The 6,000-nt window shown below is 31.0% G+C and overlaps 1 long non-coding RNA gene across 1 annotated transcript in view; it reads right to left on the bottom strand.

Annotated features, from left to right (window-relative positions):
* Positions 1 to 1,052: 1,052 nt before the first annotated feature.
* The window catches only part of LOC120075224 (uncharacterized), a 42,130-nt gene continuing 37,182 nt past the window's right edge, over positions 1,053 to 6,000 (bottom strand). Inside the window, exon 3 of the long non-coding RNA XR_005481233.2 lies at positions 1,053 to 1,188. This is a non-coding gene — a long non-coding RNA (uncharacterized LOC120075224). The remainder of the gene's footprint in view (positions 1,189 to 6,000) is intronic.

Here is a 6,000-nt window from a genome sequence, read left to right as displayed (position 1 = left end):
AGGGGAGTTATTAATATTTTATTATAATAATGTATAATATTATATAATTAATTAACTAACACTTAGTTAATTAAGTATATAAATGCATTTTAATCACATTAAAATGCAATTCTCTCTTATAACCTATAGTTTTAATTTGAATCTCATTCATATTAATTTTAACCTATAATATTTATATGAATCATATTCATATATTATATAGTATTATAAATCATATTTATCATAAACTATAATGTATCAATATATATTAATTTGAATCTTATTCAAATATTTATCTCTCTTATTAATTATGAATCATATTCATAATTAACTATAATGTATCAATATACACTATACTTTATATTAATCATATTAATATAAATCTTTCTTTAAATAATTTGAACAATTCAAATTATTCCACAAACAATTATCCTTTGTTTTATCCTTAGTGATCTAGCAAGGGGACCTTATGGACCTACAAATTAGAAACTCTACTTATACGAGATTAATTAATTAAACTCTTTAATTAATTAACCAACATTCATTAACTGTCGGTCACTCCATTAAAGACGCACAACTACACTCTTCACACCATAGATATATTTTTGTGTCTATGGTTATAACCAATCAACAGTAAGTTGACCATTCACGGGTTGCCCATAACTAGAGTTGGGTCAAATTATCATTTTACCCCTATAGTTACATCTAACTTCTTAAGTACCACCGATCCCTCTAATGAACAATTAGTTATAGTCCAACTATAAACTAGAACCCTCTCTGGTAGAGAAGGTGAGAGCCTTCATTGTTCAACACCCAAAATCAGTCCTTAAAGGAGAAATTTCGTAACAACCCGACTTTCTAAGACACCTGATACGACTACTTCATGCATGCATAAACTTGTACATAAAAATTTACATTTAAAATAAGAAAGTTGGATTGTTTTATTTAGTTAAGATTTCAATCAAATTTCCAGCTCATAATTTCATAACATTTTGATTCGAGGTATCCCTAAAACATAAAATTTAAAATAAGAAAAATTAATCGAAAAAGAAAATTTCTAACATTCTAATTCTATCAAAATAAAGTTCATGAGAAAAAAATAGTAAAACATGAAAGTGATACATGAACTCAATGCGGAAGCGTTTTTTTGGTTCCATTGGTACTGTCACAGATTCCTCTTGTCAGTTGCCCGTGTATTCTTGTCCTTACCTGAAAAATATGTAAACATAAAGGACAAGTATAAAATACTCAATAAGTGACTCCATTACTAGGATTAGGCTAAACAGTCACATGTAGTGAATGCTTAGGGCTAGTAGGACATTCATACTATAACTATTCCTAGATGACTAAGTAAGGTGTGTTGGGGTTGATGTCCTAAATCTCGTGGGTCCTGTAGTTTGTAATTGTAATTTATAAATAATTTATTTATTTAATAAAATCTTAGCTATTTTATTCAACATTTAGTAGCATTAACCCACAAAACTAATAAACTAACATCTAAGGTTATCTTCTATAGCTGAAACATGTATGTAGAGATATATATATATATATATATATATATGGATCATGTTTAAATGATAACCTAAATGATTTGTAGTAGATGGATAAGACTGGGTACCTTATCCTAGTGACACTATGAATACGACCCGTTTTTTAGATGTTATAATTATTGTAAAGTTCTACAAATGATCTGATTCTGATCATTCATGTAGGGACATGTGAGTGGAGGTGATCTATACAAGAGGGTTTTTATAAGACCGGATCACAAAATGAATACTCTCATTACATAACGCCGTTAATAATAGTGACTTACATTTCACCAGGATGACCATAAGTAACATGACCTGAATCTTGAGTTAGTTGTGAACTCTTGCCTATGAAAGTGGTCCTTTGATTTGCATGGGTGAGAGTGACCAGATTGCCGACTCAATATGCTTATCATTTTGGGGATTCGTCTGATTGGGGAGCTGGAAGTATAGCTACACAAAATGGAATTCACTCATTCCCTAATGTCGGGGTAAGTAGATAAATTGTTCCCTTAAGAGTTGATTTTGGGGCTTGAACAATGTGGCACCACACTCTCTCTTGGCTCGAAAGGGGTTTGGTCATAGTTAGACCGTGACTTATTGTTCAAAGGGATCAATGGTACTTAAGGAGTTAGATATAACTACAAGGGCAAAATGGTAATTTTGGACCAACTGTACTTACGATCAATTTGTGATAGGTCATCACACTATTGATTGGTTATATCCAATGGACAAAGAAATATATCTGTAGTGCAAAGAGTGCAACTGTTGGTCTTTAGTGGAGTGACCAGTAGTTAATGGATGTTAAGTAATTTAATTAATTATTCAAGTATTATTAGAGCTTCAATCTACAAGTAGGTCCCATCTGTAGTTCAACTGAGATTATTGAGAATTAATTGTGGATTAATTTGAATGGTTTAAATTAAATGAAGGAATTAATTATATATGATATAATTAATTTAAATTAATTATATATGATATCATTAATATAATGTATTTGATACATTATATAAAGTTTATAATGAGAGGAAATACATATTTGAATATGATTCAAATACTAATTATATGGATTGGATTCATATAATTAAATTTAGTATAAATGTGATTTATATTAAATACCACAAATGATTGAAAAAAATACAAACTATAGGTAATATTGTATTTGATATAATATAAACTATAAGTTATGTGTTATATTTTGATATAACATATAGTTCTGATATAACATATAGTTATATAATAATTTAGCTATTATATTTTTATTTAAATTAAGAATTGGTTTTAATTTAAATTAAAGGGAGGGAATTATTAAAAATCTTCCCTCTTCTTTTTTCTCTCCAATCAGACATGTGGTGGTGGGAGGTTGGAGGATCTTCATCTTCCTTTTACGTTTTACACAAAGTGACTGTGGTCTGTTCTCTCTAAGAAAAATACACGGTCTCCCAGAAAAATTCCTCTCTTAAAAAATCTTACTCCCTCTCCCAAAATCAACAGAGCTCACACACTTCTGTTATTCTTACCCTACCCTAAGGAGAATATAGAGGATTACCTATTGATGGTGGCCATCTTTGCTGTTTTTGGTTCGAGGAGAATTGAAGAGTTCGTGATTGGTGGGAGAAGGAATTTGTGAAGACTTTTTGGCTTCAAGGGTAACTTATCTTCTAACCCTAGCTCCCTTCTCTATTTAGTTTGTAAAGCATGTTGTAAAATTTGTTGATATGTATAATGATCTCTGCAATTTTAATTCTTTGCGATAATAAAATTTGGACATGATATGTGCTTCTTTATCAGACCTCACAGTTCTTCAATTGGTATTAGAGCCAGGTTTGGTCCCAATTTTAATATTTTTAAAATTAAAATTTGTTTTAATGGTGGGTTGCATTACTGTACTGCTTCATGTTAATGAATGGTTATGAGTTTTGCAATTATGGTTGTTTCAGGATTGGACTATGTAGAATTTACTGCTTTAATTTACAAATTTGCATTGTAAAGGCCCATTTTTTTGGGCACTAATTTGCAATCGAGTCTGTAAATTAATTGTCGTGTCGTTCGTGAGTTTTTTGGTGACGTTCTGTGGAAAACTAGGCCCAAATTGGAGAAAAAAATTATGGAGTTCACGACTGTACAGTAGGTGACTGTATAGTAGCGTTGCAACGCTGCAAAGTGATGGACATAGATTTTTTCCGTAACGTTGCAATGCTCCGAGACAAAAAAATTGATGCGATTCGCGAGTGGTTCAGTAATTTTGACCTAGTTGTAAAACAGGGTAAAATGGAGATTTAAAAAGATTTAAGGAGCAAGATGTATTACAGGGGTAAAATGGTAATTTTGACCTAGCTATAAATACGAACGATCTGTTAAGGATTGATTTACTAATTATGGTTAAATCAAGTGGACAAAAATATATCTACAGTGAGAAGAGTGCAACTACTGAGTTATAGTGGTATGTCTCGATAGTTAACAAATATTGATTAACTCGGTTTAAAGAGTTTAGCCGATTAAGCTCAAATCATTGGAGCTCATGATCTGTAGGTCCATTAGGTTCCTCTACAAGCTCGTAAAAGGACTAAACCTTAGAATAATGTGTTGAGAGAATTTGAAATGTTCAAACTCAGTTTAGTGTTTGGATTATTATAGCTGATATAATTGATGTTTAATTATCGAATTAAACGTTACAGTTTTAGAGGATTGACAATATTTAAATATGATTTAATACTTAATGAGGTGTTATATAATTTAATATTTGATATTAAATTAAATTAATTAAATTAGATTAATTTTCCAATTTGTAATTATTAAATTTTGATTTCTTATAAATCAAAATTATAAAATTGGATTAATTACTTTATTTATTTATGATATTTGTTTAATTTGAATTTGAAATTCAATTCTAAATAAGTTTTACATATTTCAATTAATTTATTTTTTGAATTGAAAAAATTGAAAATTAATGAAAGTGGGATAATCCCACTTATTCCATTTTGAATAACACCTCAAGCCACAAAGTTGAATGGAATACATATTTAATCTCAGCTACATGATCTTCTTCTATATATTGAAGTTTGAGATCAGATTGAATGAGGATGCAATATGAAAAATCAGAAAAAAGAAAAATAAGTTTTTCCTCTCAACCTTAACTCTCAAAACCACTTCAAATTCCCCTCAATTTGAAGATCACACTTCAATCTAAGGCCTGAGATTAGTAGAGAAGATACTTATGGTGGTCTATTACAGTGATTGAAGAAGAAACTCGAGGTAAATCCAGTCAATTTGGGAGAATCATCAAAGGTATTCACTTGAAACCCTTATATGCTACAACTATGAACATGCATGCTAATTAACTAAAATTGATGTAGTTAGAATGCTTAGATCCTTAATTGCTTCTGTTTGTTGAATATCAACTCCATCAGTACAAATACTTCATTTCTTTCATAGATGATTATTCAAGATATGGTTATTTATACCTAATGGAATATAAGTATGAAGCATTTGAAAAGTTCAAAGAGTATAAGGTTGAAGTTAAAAACCTATTAGGTAAAACAATTAAAAAACTTTGATCTGATCGAGGTGAAGAGGACATGGATTTAGAATTCTAGGACTATATGATATAACATGGAGTTTAATCTCAACTTTCAGCACCTAGTATACCTCAGCAGAACGGTGTATGAGAGAGGAGAAATAGAACCTTATTAGATATGGTTCGTTTTATGATGAGCTATGCTCAATTGCCTAACTCATTTTGGGGGTATGCAGTAGAGACTGCAATTCACATCTTGAATAATGTTCCTTCGAAGAGTGTTTCTAAAATACCTTTCGAGTTATGGAGGAGGCATAAATAGGGTTTACATTAAGTTAGAATTTGGGGTTGTCCTGCACATGTGTTAGTGAAAAATCCTAAGAAGTTGGAACCTTGTTTAAGGTTATGTCAATTTGTTGGTTGCCTTAAGGAAACAAAGGTGGTTAGTTTTATAATCCTCAAGAGAAAAAGGTGTTTGTGTTGACAAACACTGCATTTTTAGAGTAAAACCTCATGGGAGATCATAAACCATTTAGTATAATAGTATTAAGTGAAGCTACTAGAGAATCAACAAGGGTTATTGATGCAGTTGGTCCTTCATCAAGAGTTAATGAAGAAGCCGACACTTTAGGTTAGTTTTGTCTTTCTCAATCGTTGATAGTGACTCAATGTAGTGGGAGGGTTGTGATACAACCTGACTGTTACTTGGGTTTAACTGAAACTCAGGTTGTCATACCAGATGATGGCATTGGGGATCCACTATCCTATAAATAGGCAATGAATGACGTAGAAAGGACCAATGGGTCAAAGCCATGGACCTTGAAATGGAGTCTATGTATTCCAATTCAGTATGGGAGCTTGTAGATCTATCTGAAGAGGTTAAACCCATAGGGTGTAAATGAATCTATAAAAGAAAGAAAGATGTAGCTGGAAAGGTACAGACCTTCAAAGCTAGACTTGTAGTAATGGGTTATACCA

The sequence above is a fragment of the Benincasa hispida genome, chromosome 4 (assembly GCF_027475165.1).
Source record: "Benincasa hispida cultivar pf3 chromosome 4, pf3_genome.v1.1, whole genome shotgun sequence".
Lineage (NCBI taxonomy): Eukaryota > Viridiplantae > Streptophyta > Magnoliopsida > Cucurbitales > Cucurbitaceae > Benincasa > Benincasa hispida.
This window is presented reverse-complemented; position numbering and strand designations above follow the sequence as displayed.